A 16100-nucleotide genomic window follows, 5' to 3' on the forward strand; every position below is an offset into this window, starting at 1 on the left:
TTTTTTTAGATAGAGTCTTGCTGTGTAGTCTAGTCAGTCCTTGAATTTGCTATGTAGCTCAGAATGAGCCTGCTCTCGTGATCCTCCTGTCCTGGCCTGCTAAGTGCTGGGATTACGAATGTGCATATTTGGCTCTGACTCTAATTTATTAAAACCGGCTGGAATTTCATCAGCTGGAAGGAATGCCAACATATATACATGACACATTTATACTTAAGTTTTCATCATTGGCATTTTACATGACCAATATTCATGTGAATTTTCTGTCAAATGTATTGGGCTAAACAAACAAAAAGAACTTTATCAGTAACACCTTGAAATTCACTTTTAAAAGTTTTGATCGTACGTAAGTCTAGCCTGTCATTATAATCATAATGTCAGGGAGTTCAACTAAAACTCATTTTCCTCACTAAATCTTCAGGTAAGCCTTTTAAAAGTGTTTGTTTTTCTAGTCATTAATAGGTAAAGGAGGGCCTGGGGAGATAGCTTGGCAGATTAAGTGCTTGCCTGGCAAGTGCAGGACCCTGAGTTTAATCCCTGGTACCACAAAAAAAAAAAAAAAAAAAAAAAAGTTATACAAAATAGGTAAAGGAGCAGGAAAGTTCTAAAGTTTTCAGACCCAACTAGGGCATGAATTATATGTATTTGATTAAAAAAAAAAAACAAACCAGGGACAGTTTTGGAAGGGCCATCCATTAGCCAAAATGAGGCACCCGCACCCACTGGTTTTTCAGTATTAGACTTAAGGGTAAATATAAGTCTATAACAGTCAAGCCCCTAATCCTATTTAATGTTTTCTAACACTAAAGTACCTCTGTAGTTCAAGTGCTTTTGGTTTAGAAAATAGCAAACTTGACAAATTCTTTTGTTTTCTGACAGTTGTTTTTTGTTTTTTGTTTTTTTTTAAAGTAAGTATGGTGGTATGGATGAAGGGGAAGAAATAGTACAGAACAGATTAAGTGGGGAGATTGCTTGTAATTTTCACTTCTTTGATTTTAGAGATGTTGTACTTTTATTTGGAGAGTTATTTTGGTCTATATATTTTCTTTATTTTTCTTTTCTTTCTTTCTTTATTTTTTTGGTACCGGGGATTGAACTCAGGGCCCTGCACTTGCCAGGCAGGTGCTTATTCTACTGAGCTATCTCCCCGGCCCTATTTTGGTCTATATATTTTCTAAGTATATGTTATCCATCTAAGAGATATAGAACAGTGGAAGAGTTCTTACTGAGCATGCTTGAGGCACTGGGTTCAATTCTCAGTATTAGGAAAAGAAAATCTGGTTATTACAACTGAACAATAATGTTTTACAACAATTAGCTTTTAGAATTTTATCTTTTACTGTTAAGTACCCTAAAAACACCAAAGCTATCACAGTCTTTTTTTCAGAGAACAAACTCACAGATTCATTCCATTGTGATGAAAGCAATATAGCAAGAAGTAACAATATTTGGTTTCCTCAAGAGTAAATCTGTCTTAGGGTTCTCCAGAGACACAAAACCAGTAAGATATGTATGTAGATATATGAGAGAGAATTTACTGAGAGATTTAGCTCACATAATTACAGTGGCTGTGAAGTGTCCCAACACACTGTCTGAAAGCCTGGGATGCCGGTACCTGGGTTAGTCCCAGCCCAAAGGCCTCATAAGCAGGGGAGCCAATGGAGCAGACCTCAGTTGTGGTTCCCAACTCAAGACCAAAAGCCTGGGGACCAGGACCATTGGTCTTAGGTTCTAGAATCCAAAGACCAAGAATTGATGTCTAAAACAGTGGAAGAAAACTCTGTCCTACACTAAGAGACTAATTCACATTCTGTAATTGTTCTCTTGAGGTCCCAGACCTACTGGACATTGCTCATCCACACTGAGGAGGATGCTCTCCACACACTCCACCGAGACTCAGGACATTAGTCTCCTCTGGAGACAGACATGCCCCAGACAATTGCTCAACCAGGTGGCATGGCATGCATTCTACTTAACAGGATGGAACTTTCATGCATGCAACTGAAAATGCACTAATCCCTTCCCCAATATTCTGCTTTCTACCACTTTTACAAAGGCCTTTGTAAAAATGGGGATTGTGATATTCAAGATTTTGGCTTTGAGGATTTCAACATTTGAGACTGTAATCTTCTAGGATTGTGATTTGGGGAGGAAGGGGTTAGACTCTAGGGATTTTAATCTTTTGGAACAGCAATGTTTGGGATTACAGATTCTGAGATTTTTTTTGTGTATTGTGACTAGCATCACTCTTTTAGTGCTTTCTCACAGTGCAGCTTGTCTTCTTCTCATACCATGCGCCTCCTCGAAATGGTACAACTACTTTACTACTACTTTATATTTAGATGGTTAACATCAATTGTGAGACTATTTAGAACTCTCATTTAAAATTTGGCTCAAACACATGAATACTAAAGTACCAACAAACTCTTTCTAGTTCCAATGGCAAGCATGGCAGCATCCAATGAGATCTTGAGTTTCTGCACCCACTTTATTAGTCAAGTCATACTCTCTTCCCCCAAATTAGATTTCTCCTGTATCTCCCTATTCTTCAAATGTTTGGAGTTCTTGCTTATGGATAGCATTCCCACGCTGGCCAGTGCCTAGCACTGATGGGACAAAGCCATCCTCTGTGTGCTGCCTTCTCAGATGGCCCTGACAATGCTGCAACCATAGTGCCACTTTTGGGGGGTTTTTGTTTTTGTGTCAGGGACAAGATCTTACTACATAGTCCAGAGCAGCTTGAACTCACAGCAGTCTTCCTGCCTCAGGCCCCTGAGTTCTGGGATCACAGGCTTGTGCTGCCAAATCCACCAGACTATAATTAAATCATTTTGTATGATTCAGCTATTTGGCTCTTGATTTCCTTCCCACCAGTGCCCCGAGGTTCAGCTTAACAAGGAGTTGGGAGTTTGGGGAGGCATTTTGTTGCTTTGTATTCTCATGCTTCTATTGGTGTGTGTGTGTGTGTGTGTGTGTGTGTGTGTGTGTGTGTGTGTGTGTGTGTAAAGAGGTTTACAGGTGAATTATAGCAGGAAGAATTTGTTGGTAGTGTGGCGCTAGATCTCTTTAGTCAGGGTCCACTTATGAGTGATTCACTCTGGGCATGGCTAACTATAGATCTCAAGATTCAACAGCCTCTTAATTTGCGAGGTGAGAGTGCAGCGTCACTGGCCCAGCACCCAGTTCTCTAGACAAGAATAGTTGCATTGTTAAGTTCACAAAGACAAACCAGATATGCATACAATAAAAACCAATTAATGCCAACAATTATGCCAACTCTGTGTTGTTCTCTGTAGTTTCTAGCTTTCCTGTTCTGTCCCAATCTATAGAAATCCATTTTTTCAGTCCCCTCACCACTCACTTTTACATCATACACTAAACAATAGTACTTGAACAATTTAACTACCCAGAGCTAGCAGTAAAATCCAATATCGTAGTCACAGAAAACCTAATTTTCAACATCACAAAGTTCTTGCTCTGGCTGGATCATCATGATGCTGTTAGGGAGTAGCACTTGTGCAGAGGACCACCTGGATGACTATCCTTAGAAGATGAGAATTATTATTATTATTATTATTTATTTATTTATTTATTTTATTTGCAGAACCGGGGATTGAACTCAGGACCTTGTGCTTGCCAGGGATACGCTTATTCCACTGAGCCATCTCTCCGGCCCTATCCTTAGAAGATGAGCAGTTATCTCTGTTTTGGCTAAACCTGGCCCTATTTATATGAATTAATATGTACAGAACTGGCTAGAACATTTCCTTATCTCCTCAATTGGATTTAAGTAAAGCAAATGGGGCTAGTTGATAAGTAATCTTTGAAGCAAGGTGACAGGTCAGTGAAGCCCCTCCTACAGCTCCCAAATAACATTAGATACTGCCAAAATAATAGTGTTATGCAGATCTCTCTCTCTCTCTCTCTCTCTCTCTCTCTCTCTCTCTCTCTCTCTCTCCACACTGCAGAGCTGACTTCCGGCCTCTCACCTAGCCCAGCTCAAGGCACTCATGAACTTCTTGCTACTCTCACAGTCATTCATCCCCCAACCACCCCCCTCTTCACAAGTTAGTAAAACCTGGGTTCGGCCTTGAGTCGAGGCCTGTGTTCTGGGCAACCATCATACTAGCTAGACTTAGGACCCCTTGGCTCCCCACAACTATAAATATGCCTTAGTGTCTTTATTCTCACCATGAGTTGCATTGGAAGTAGTAGACTGGAATTAACGCATTAGAATTTCATTGACTTTTCCTTGGGATTATAATTGTGCAGACTGGGTATGGTAGTGCAGAGACTGGACGTACCTATAATCCCAGCACTGGGAAGGCTGAAAATCGGAGGATCATTGTGAGTCCGAAATGCACAGTGAGACCTGTACCAAAAAGAAAAAACCACCCGTAATTGTGAATTTTTCTGGATTGAGACAAGTTCTAGAAGGGCTTTCTATACTTCTGTGTCTGGTATAATAGTAAACATTTTTCTTTTATAGTAGAAAGTATACACTTTAAAATAATGACAAAAGTTTAGCATAGCAAATATACATACTAACAATATAGCCATTTATTATTATCAAGTATTATGAACTGTACATAGTTACAGTTACTATACTTTAGGTTTATTTATACCAGCATCATCACAAACTCATGATACATCGCACTCTAATTTATGATGGCTACAGCATTATGAGGAACAGGAATTTTTCAGCTGTGTCACAATCTCATGGATCCATTGTTGTATGTATGGTCTGTAACTGACTGAAATGCCATTATGAAGCTCATGATTAAATATTCATAATGTTGTACAACCATTGCCAGAATCCTTCACGGTGTTTTTTTCCTTGTAGTACTGGGGTTCAAACACAAAATCTCACACATTAGCCAAATACTTTGCCACTGTGCCCTACCCCTGGTCCATGTAAAACAATGTCTATACTCATTAACATGTGCATGACGATGCTGCTATTCACATTTCTCACTGCCAGGCAGCTTGAGCCACCAGTGGTAAGTGCATGACTGTCCCATCCAGCAGCTTTTCAAAAAAATTATTAGTAGTAAAAAGGCTGATTAAAGTGATTAGATCCATTTGTTCCACCAGTGGTACAAGTTACCTGATGGAACAATGACAGGACATTGCCCAGTGGGAATGTGGTAAATGGTAACTTCTCATTGTCCCCTCGCTACAGCCTCTGGCAACCACCGTCTTACTATCTCTGATATTTGGCTGTTATAACTATTTCATTTAAGTGAAACCATACAGTAGTCGTCATTTTGTGACAGACCTATTCCACTTGACTTGCCTTCAAGTTGTATCCATACTATAGCATATTGCAGAATTTCCTTCCTTTTAAGGGCTGAAAAGTATCTATTATATGCATACACCACACAGTGCTTATTCATTGATCCATGGATAGACATTTGGGTTGCATCCATGCTTTAGCTATTGCGAATAATACTATCAACGTAGGTGTACAAACATCATTTTGAGGCTCCACTTTCAATTCCTTTGGTTATCTACTCAGAAGCACAATTGTTGCATCATTTGATCATTTTATTTTTAATTTTCTGAAAAGCCTCCCATTCCTGCAGCAGCTCTCTATGTATCTATCTACTGTATTTTGGTTTGGTACCTGTACATACCTGTCAGTACTCCTTCATAGGAGCACTATTCCTAATAGTTTTGTGAACTCAAGCATCCATCAATGAATTAATGGATAAATGAAATGTAATCTATCCATACAATGAGATATCATCTAGCCATAAAAAGGCATGAGGTACTAATGCATTTTTAGTCCCCCCTTTTTTAAAGAGTAGGAAAATTTATTGGGGAGTAGGAATGGGGACTAGGACTAGCTTGAAGGGCATGTCACAACATAAATGATGAAAACATGTTAAGTGGAAGAAGCCAGTCACAAAAGGCCACATACTGTATGATTCCATTTATATGAAATATGCAGAATAGATGAATCTAGAGAGACAGAAAATAGATCACTTGTGACTTGGGGTTGGGAAGAGTGGGATGGAGAAATGGAGAGCGACAGCTAATGGATAGGATTTTTTAAGGTGCTGAACATATTTGAAATATATTTAGTAGTGATTGCACCCCTTATTAATATATTTTAAAACATTGACTTGCACACTTTGAATGAATTCCATGATATACGAATTAGATCTCAAATAGAAGCTGTTAAAATTTTTCCTTTGAGTAGGACATGGTAGGGCATGTCTAGAACCTCAGTACTTTGGGAGACTGAAGCAGGAGGACTCAAGTTCCAGCCCAGCCTGAGAAATTTAGTGATTTAGTGACACCTATGTCAAAATAAAAAAGGGCTGTGCGAGCAGCGGCGCCATGGACAACGAGGAGGAAACGTATCCTCTCTGGAAAATCCGCAAGACCGTCATGCAGTTGTGCCATGACTGTGGCTACCTGGTGACCCAAGATGAGTTGGATCAGACATTGGAGGAGTTCAAAGCCCAGTTAGGGGACAAGCCAAGTGAGGGGCGTCCACGGCGCATTGATCTTACCGTGCTGGTGGCCCACAATGATGACTCCACGGACCAGATGTTTGCCTTCTTCCCAGAGGAACCCAAGGTGGGCATCAAGACCATCAAGGTGTACTACCAGCGCATGCAGGAGGAGAACATCACCGCGCGCTCATCGTGGTGCAGCAGGGCTTGACGCCCTCCGCCAAGCAGTCCCTGGTAGACATGGCACCCAAGTACATCCTGGAGCAATTCCTGCAGCAAGAGCTGCTGATCAACATCACGGAGTATGAGCTTGTCCCAGAGCACGTTGTCATGACCAAGGAGGAGGTCACAGAGCTGCTGGCCCGATATAAGCTCCAGGAGAACCAGCTGACCCGCATCCAGGCAGGGGACCCCGTGGCCCACTACTTTGGAATAAAGTGAGGGCAGGTTGTGAAGATCATCCGGCCCTGTGAGACAGCAGGCAGGTACATCACCTACCGGCTAGTGCAGCAGCTGAGGAGTAGCAGCCCCCGGAGACAGACAGATGGATGTATGGGCACAGTCTCAGGCACCTTCTGGGGAGACCTGACCCCCAGCCTCCTTGCTGCTGCCACAGTTCCTCTCTCTGGATGAGGATTTCATCAGCAGCATCTGGCCAAGGCCGCAGAAGGGGAGTGGTGCGGGGTCGGGAGGCCCCTGGGCAGGCTGGCGTGAGCCTTGGTCCTGGGGCGACTGCCAGCTGGGGGCCAGGACTGCTTCTCCCAGTGGTCCTAATGGGCACCTGTGCATGTGGCTCATGGTCTCCTGTGTGAGCTGTCCCTGTGTGCCTGTAGGCTGTTCCCACCTGGCCTCTTCCACATAGACTGTGCTTGTGAGCACACTGTATCCACTAGGACCTGGGGTCACAGGTTGATCAAGCTCTCAGTTGTCATAGGATGTTGAATATTTTTAAAATTAAGGCTATTTTGAGTAAATAAACTTGTCTCAAATACCAAATAAATAAATAAATAAATAAATAAGGGCTAAGAGGGAAATCTAGTCAGGATCCTCCTTGTCCTTCAAGCTAGTCCTAGTCCCCAATCTTACTCCCCAATACATTTTCCTACTCTTAAAAACAGGGGGAACTAAGAATGCAGCTCAGTTGGGGGTCGTGGCACATGCCTGTAATCCCAGAATTTGGGAGATTGAGGCAGGAGGATTGCTATGAGTTTGAAGTCAGCCTGGACTACAGTGAGACTCTCTCTCAAAAAAAAAAAAATAATAATAATATAGTTGAGTGCAAAGGTCTTGAATTCAATCTCTAGTATTCTAAAAAATATCACTTTATTTTTTTGACACCTGCCAAACAGCTGTTTTATTTTGTATAGACACACACAGCTCACGCAATGCTGCGTGCAGTGGACACAATCCTTGGCCACATGTCTGCACATGCCTTTGCCACCAGCCCTCTGATGGCAGAACCCTTCATCTTGCCTTTGTTGTTCACTATGACCCCTTCGTTGTCTTCAAAATACAGAAACACCCCATCTTTCCTTCGGTACAACTTCCGCTGTAGATCACCACTGCAGGATGCACCTTCTTCCTGAGCTCTGGTTTGCCTTTCTTCACTGTGGCCATCAACATATCACCTACACCAGCAGCGCTAGGTGTGTTCAGTCGCCCTTTGATCCCCTTCACAGAGATGATATACAGATTTTTGGCTCCTGTGTTGTCCACACAGTTGATCACAGCTCCCACCAGAAGACCCAAGGAGATCCGGAATTTCGCACTGAAGGACCCACCACGTCCTTGCTTCAACATATTGGACGCCAGAGAAAGGAAGTAGGCACAAGGAATGCTGGGATATGAGCCAAAATATTACTTTTTTGGATATATCTTTATGTATTTATTCTTAGTTGATATATAAAATGTGTATGTATTGCTATAGTTTGGATCTTGAATGGCCCCTAAAGATTATATGTTAAAGTCTTGGCTTTCCAGGCGGTGCTATTGGGAGGGAGTGGAAACTTTAAGAGGTGAGGCCTAGTGGAACATTCTTTGGTCATGGGGTCATCCCATAGGGAAACTGTGGCACTCTGGACCCTTTTTTTTCTGGTTTTTTGACTGAAAATTAATTTATTAGTGTTCCAAGCTGACATATTTAATTTGGAATGGCCAACGGCTCTCACAGCTCCTCTTGGGTCCTCATGCTCTCTTAGGAGTGATAACTGTGGGACACTTTCAGCACTAATCATGGCCACAGAAATTTGATTCTCTAGTAACCAGCACAAGAATTAGGTAGGACACCAATTGTTTTGTTTTTGAGACAGGGTCTTGTTATGTAGTTCAGGTTGGCCTTTAACTTGCTCTGGAGCCCAGGCTGCCCTTGCGCTTGGCGATCCTCCTGCCTCAGCCTTCTGAGCTGGGATTACAGGTATGTGCTACTGTGTCTGGTAGTGCTTCCTCTTTCCCTTTTCCTTCCTGGACATGAGGTGAGCAGTGTCGTCTGTCATGTGCTGCCTGCCATTGTCATCCAGAATCTCATCAAAGGCCTGAAAGCAAGGAGGCCTCCTTAATCATGAACTGGACCCTCAGTGTGTGTGTGTGTGTGTGTGTGTGTGTGTGTGCATGTTACTGGGAATTGAAAACAGGGCCTTGACTATGCTAAGCAAGGATTGTATCACTGAGCTTAATCCACTTATTTTTATTAAATAGGTAATTTGATATAAGTATTTAATATGTAGCATTAAAAATAAATGTACATGAAAATCATTCAGAAATATTAAAATACAGATTGTGACTTGCTAGGTCTATAGCAAGGATACAATCTGTTTAACAAAAGGATGACAAGCTGTTCCCACCAAGCGCTTATGTTGCTAGTAGGAATGAAATATAAATAAATATAGAATATGATCAGAAAAAGGAAGTGAAGTGAATTACTCCTCACACTTGATGCAAGGGCTCTAAGAGTAAAGACTCAGGTATAGGAGAATAATGACACAAGGATGATATTAGTTATTGCAGAGATTTCAGGAGAAGGCATCTGCCTGAGATTTGTAAGAATCACATCAAATCCAGGCATGTTCCTAAGAACTAAGTTTATGAGCAAAGCTGAAACACAGTTTTTAAAAAATATTTGTTCCAGGGGCCTGCCCCTTAGCGCAGTTGTTAAAGCGCCTGTTCATGCAAATGCAGTCAGGCGCAGGATACCGTGGTTTGATCCCCACATCCATCTGCCTTACCAGACCCACGCTTAGGGCAGCCTGAGCCAGTAAAAAAAAAAAAAACCAATAATAATAATAATCATGCTCAACTTTGGGCTGGGGAATAAGTGGCTCCGTAGAATAAGTGCTTACTTGACAAACACAGGGTCCTGAGTTCAATCCCTGGTATCACAAAAAAAAAAAAAAAAAAAAAAAAAAAATTGTTCCAACATGGCAGCAGTACACTGGAAAGCAGGGGCAAGGAGTCAGACTGTGCTACTGGCCCAGGCATATGCATCACTGGGGTAGAGACCCTGTCTAAGCCTGAAGATTTTTGTCACTGAAAGGTGGTCTGGATCAACCAAACTTCTATAATCATTAGACTTTCCTGGGAATCTTATATAATCTGTTCACAATAAATTAGTTTTGGTGTCTAATTTGCCAAACTGAGGCTATTTCTAATCTCTCTAATTCATTTCTGGACCCCAATGAAAACAGCAAACCCTGTTCTCTGTGAAAACTGCCATGGGTAGATATTTATCTCTATATACATTAAGCAAAAACTCCACATCTCCTCCTTTTCCTAGTCCCCTAATAACCTAGAATCTAATTTCTTTCTCAGTGAATTTGCATATCCTAGATATTCCACATAAGTGCAATCACAGTATTTTTCTTTTGTCTCACTTGTTTAATTTAGCATGTTTCAAGGCTCATCCATGTTACAACGTATGTCAGAACTTCACTCTTTTTAAAGACTAAATAACAGTCTAATATACATGTATATATGTTACATTTTTATCCAAGTATCTACTGATGTACACACGGTTTATTCTCACCTTTTTGCTCTTATGAATAATGCTGCTGTGAACAATGATGTATAAATGTCTGTTGAAAGGCCTGTTTTCAGTTCTTTGGGGTATATACCCAGGAGTAGAATTCTTTGGTGATAGGGTAATTATATGTTAAGTTTCTTGAGGAACCTCTTCCTTATTATATTTGAGTCACTGGCCAAACTAATTCAATTTAACTTTATTTCACATGTAGAAATAGTTATACTCAATCTTTTTGTGGAACAGAATATGAGTCTCTGGGATCATTGCCATGGAAGGAGTTAGGTAGACATTTCACATACCACAATCTCAACTCTTAAAATTATAATTATTTGCACATGGTGATGCATGCCTATAATCTCACATCTTCCTGCTGAGGCAGAAAGATCACCATGAGTTTAAGGCCGACTTGAGCCATATAGCAAAAAACAAAACAAAACGGATTCAGTTATCTCTAACTAAGAAAGAAAAAAGTTGAGGCCCAGAGGTTAAATATCAACATCAATGATTTTGAAAGGTTCAACCTCTTTTTATTCATTGAATTTCAATGGCCTAATGTCTTTTGCCATCCTAGGTGAGAGTGAAACTAGAACCATCAGAAACAGAATAACTAGGATCGGCCAAATAGCTCAGCAGATTAAAGCAGCTGCAAGCAGGCGCAAGGGCCAGGGGTTCAAAAAAAAAATAAAAAAAAAATAAAAAAATTTAAATGCAAAGTTCTCTCTGGATTAGAAGAGAAACAGTCACAGGTGGGTCAGTGATTTGAGTGTGAAAAGCATGTCACCTTGCAAAATGTCAGCTGAATTATTTGTGAAGGCATCAGATGAGTAAGATATTTTTATGAGCAAAACATTGCAATTTTCCCATCAGTGGGACTATGCATAAAAGACAGAACGAAACCAACTCATTTCCCTCTGTTGCTGTCTTGGATTCTAGGGGAACAAGAATTATTAACATAGGCATAGCAAAACAGTATCTTCTCCAGACACCTCCCCAAAAACTTTCACTGGTTTCTCCAGGGACATAGAGGAGCTGATCACATAGATTTAGAAGGTGTTCTGTGTACTATAGCAGGAAAGGAGATCAAACAGATGACTCAGAGGCACCAGAGCAAGCTGTCTGTAAAAGGCTCCAAGCTCCATACTCATTTACAAGTTGCACCCACACCTTCCTTTACACCAATCTGGGAAGCAGCTGGGGTGATAATTCTACCACCACCCACTCTTCCCCAGCATTTGCTCTTGTCCTCCATCCACAAGGGGTCTAACTGTGTGTCTCTAAATTTTTAATTAGCCTGGCTCAAAGCTACTACTATCTGGCAAAGAGCAACCCTAAAACCTTGGTTGAAGAAAAAGTCTGGTCAGTGTTCTTCCTTTTCACCTCTCTGAAGGTATCCCATTTCCTAGTCCCATTTCATCAAAGCTGTAGCTCTTATCATTCTCTGAAATCATATATTCGTTTTCTTCCTTTCCCTCAAAATAATGTAAGCTCCTCAGATTTTTGTCTTGTTTGTAGCTATATTCCCAATATAGAGAATAGTGCCTGCTCCAGAGCTTTTAAAAATATACATTGAAAGAACTAATAGATTTTTTTTTTTGCTCTGAATGCCTTCAGGGCAGATTTGGTTGGCTTGAGTTGTGGGGATCGAACCACAGCAACCCGAGTCTGACTGCTTTGTTGAAGCAGCCACTTAAAGAACTGAGCTAAGGGGCAGGCTCCCCAGATCTTATTTTTAGATTTCCCTTATCTGGAGAGACTTCCCCTTCTTTTATCTGCAATGAAGCTGTATTTAGTATTATTTTACCTACATTGGAGAAAATTTACAGAGGATCTCACATCCACATGCAGGCAAGGTAGGATGGAGAAGTGGTACAGTGTTGTAAAAATCCTCAGGGAAAAGATGGAAGGATGACCTCATGGGTCAGGATTGTTGCTATTGGAGTTTTAAATAAAAAGAGGACTCCAAAAGTCTGGAAAGCTTAGGAACATTTGAGTTATATGTAGAAATACAAAACACCTTCCTTGCATAGGAGCAACTAGTTTAGAAACCAGACACCTAAATAGATAGTCACAAAGTCTTTGGGAAAAAAATCAGGCTACTATAAGTATAAAACATAATGGAAGCACACAACCCACTCCCATATGTTGGGTAAAGGGAACCTGGGAATATTTCAAGAAGTGTTACTAAACTGAGTCTTACAGCAGGAGTCATTGAAATGAAGGGAGGAGTAAGTATTCAAGGAAGAACAGCATGCCTGAAGTCACGGATGCAAAAGAACTCATGGGGTTGGGGCTCAGCACAGTGATCAAGCACTTGCCTAGCATAAGAGAGGCCCTAGGTTTAACCCCTAGCACAACAAAAGGCAAAGAAGAGGAAGAAGAGATGGAGGAAAAAACATGAAGAAGAAATGGTTTCTAACTGATCTCCCAGGATTTGATATATATATATATATATATATATATATATATATATATATATATATAGAGAGAGAGAGAGAGAGAGAGAGAGAGAGAGAGAGAGAGAGAGAGAGAGAGACAGAGACAGAGACAGAGACAGAGACAGAGACAGAGAGACAGAGAGACAGAGAGAGACAGAGAGAGAGAGAGACAGAGAGAGACAGAGAGAGAGACTACCATGGTTTCTGTCTCCCTTATTATGCCATACTGTCTTATTCACCATGGTACCTAATATCCTACAAAGATACCTGGCAGAGAGTAAGGGCTGGTAAATATTTGCTGGATGAACAAACCATTCTCTAAGTTGTCTTAGCCTGTTCATCAAATGGAATCTTTTTTTTTTTTTTTTGGTGGAACCAGAGATTGAACTCAGGCCCTTGTGCTTGCCAGGCAAGCACTTATTCTACTAAGCTATCTCCCCAGCTCCAAATGGAATATCTTGTACATGCAGTGGCACATGGCTGTGATCCCAGCATGGAGGGAAGCCGAGGCAGGATGTTCACAAGTATTCTGTGCAAATGGAAATAAAAAGCAAGCAGAAGGAACTATACTTGTATCATATAGAAATATAAAACAGACTTGAAGCCAAAAACAAGAAAGACAAAGAATGCCAATATGTAAAGGGATCAATCCAACTAGAGGAACTATAGATATAGACTCAATGCAAGGCAACCATGACATAATCCAAACATTACTGGATACAAAGGGAAAGATGAACTCCAATACAGTAATATTTGGGGATTTACTTCAACATCTTTCTTCCTCTCTCTTTCTCTGTCATCTTTCTTTCTTTTTTGTGATATCTGCACTCTCATGTTTTTTGGGTTTTTTGTTTGTTTTGTTTTGTTTTTGCGAAACTGGGAATTGAACTACAGGCCCTTGCGCTTGCCAGGGAAGCACTTATTCCACTGAGCCATCTCTCCTGCCCCTGCACTCTCATGTTTAATGCAGTATTATTCACAATAGCAAAGATATGGAGAAAACCTAAGTGTCAACAGATAAAGAAAATTACATATATATACACAATGTAATAATATTCAACTTTTTAAATAGTGAAATAGTATTTACAACAACTTGCTTGAATCTAGAAAACTTTATGTTAAGTGAAATAGGTGACAAGCGCTGAAAGGTAAGTACAACATGACCTCAGTCATATGTGGAATTGAAAAAGATGTTAGAGAAGTAGAGTAGAAACGAAGTAGAGTAGAGCAGTAGAAGCCGGGGAAGGCAGGGACAAGAGGATGAGCAAAGCTGGTTAATAGGTTCATAGTTATAGTGTGGAAGAATAAATGATGAGGTTCTATTGTCTGGTATGGTGGTTATAATTAACAAAAATGTTTTCTGTATTTCAAGTGGCTAGAAGAGAGGACTTGAATATCTCACTATAAAGAAATGCTTTTTGTTTGTTTGTTTGTCCCGTCCCAGGAGGTTGACAGGAGGATCCCCACTACTTTTTAGTGGTTTCCAGGAGGACCTCTCCACCGGAGCAGAGCTGACCATGGGCCCTGGGATTTGTGTCCAACGCGCGCAGGTCAGCAGCCTGGAATTCCAAGTGCAGGTTGAACGCTGCCAGTGCAAGCCATTGACGCTGAGTGCGCTCCTGAGACCAATTGTCACTATCGTTATGACAGGAAGGTCCTCTGATGAGCTGCAAAAAAGAGCTAAAGAAACACACGAAATGTTAAAATTAGTGTATGACGATGGTGTAGTAACCAGGAAGACTGTTTACAAGCGGTCGCAGCGATCTCGTAAGGGTTCCGAGTCTGTCAACGACGAGGAGCGGTCTGGACGTCCTTCCACCTCAAAAACCCGAGAGAATGTTGAAAGAGTGAGCGAAATGATTCGGCCAAACAAGCGGTTGACTACTAGGAAAATTTCTGAGGATCTGAACATCTCTTAAGGTACCGTACAAAGCATCTTAACGACAGATTTGAACACGCGGCGAGTGAATCTGGAATGTATGCATCCACCGCCACGGGAGCTGGAGTTAGAGCAGTAGGTCAGTGCCCGTGGTGCCAGGGCGCTGTGTCCCTTTCATTTAACTCTGCTGAGGTAGGTGTTGTTCTCATGTTGGTGGCCACCGAGAGATGGTTAGGAGGGACTGGGGCTCCCAGTGAGTCGCTGTGCACAAGGAACCCTTGAAGTGTAACTTTGTAGCTATGTGAGTAAGGTGATGCCTTGGTGTTTAATGTCTCTGTATAGCAGTAAAAAGTATTTACAGGGGCCGGGGAGATGGCTCAGTGGAATAGGCGCTTCCCTGGCAAGCACAAGGGCCTGAGTTCAATCCCTGGTTCCGGAAAAAAAAAAAAAAAAGGTATTTACATACATTAGTCCAGTTGGGGTGGAGCAAAACCAGAGCTGTTAGGAATATAAGCTCTTGATAGTACTTAATTGCATTGAACCTAGTTCCCCCCCCAAAAAAAGAGTATCTGTTAGCCTATCAAATTTTTTTAAATATATGTGGTATAATTTGAGAAAAGGACTTAAAGGACATGGTGGATTAGGACATGTAAGTATCAGAGGGGATAGTTTCATGTCGGAAGAAATGAAAGTCTGGTAAAGATCCTCAGAGCCCACATTCCTCCTACTCTGACAGTATGTCCAACAATTTGAATTATTTTTCATTAATTTGTATGCCAATTATATAGAATGCATTTTCCAAAAATTTTAAATATGATTTAAAAAAAGAAATGCTATGTTTGAGGTGATACATATGTTAATTACCTTAATTTGAGAATTAGATAATGTATAAATATGTTATGACATCTCATTGTACAAATGTATGTCAAATTTTTATCTAGTTGGGTGCTCCTGTGTTTGGTACATACACATTTATGAGTGTTACCTCATCCTCTTGAATTTTTCCCCTAACCAGTATATAGTGGCCTTCTTTATTTCGCTTGATCACTCTTGGTTTGAAGTTCAGACTGTCTGAGAATAGGATTGCTACCCCTGCTTTTTTCTGAGGTGCTGGGATATGTAATATTGTTTTCTATCCTTTGACTTTCAGCCTATGGATGTCTTTATAGTTAAACATGTTTCTTGTATACAGCATGTTGTTGGATCTTGTTTCCTAAACCACTGTGCCAGTCTATTTCTCTTAATTGGTGAATTGAGTCCATTTACATTGATGGTTAGAATTGAGATATATTGACTTATTTTTTTTT

General features: G+C 40.9%; 2 pseudogenes; one reads left to right on the forward strand and one right to left on the reverse strand.

Annotated features, from left to right (window-relative positions):
- Positions 1-6345: 6345 nt before the first annotated feature.
- Positions 6346-7242, forward strand: LOC101585584 (annotated as a pseudogene).
- A 600-nt stretch (positions 7243-7842) lies between these two features.
- On the reverse strand, positions 7843-8264 carry LOC101568823 (annotated as a pseudogene).
- Between the last annotated feature and the right edge of the window lie 7836 nt (positions 8265-16100).

This window comes from Octodon degus, unplaced genomic scaffold (assembly GCF_000260255.1).
Source record: "Octodon degus isolate 3935 unplaced genomic scaffold, OctDeg1.0 scaffold00048, whole genome shotgun sequence".
Classification (NCBI taxonomy): domain Eukaryota; kingdom Metazoa; phylum Chordata; class Mammalia; order Rodentia; family Octodontidae; genus Octodon; species Octodon degus.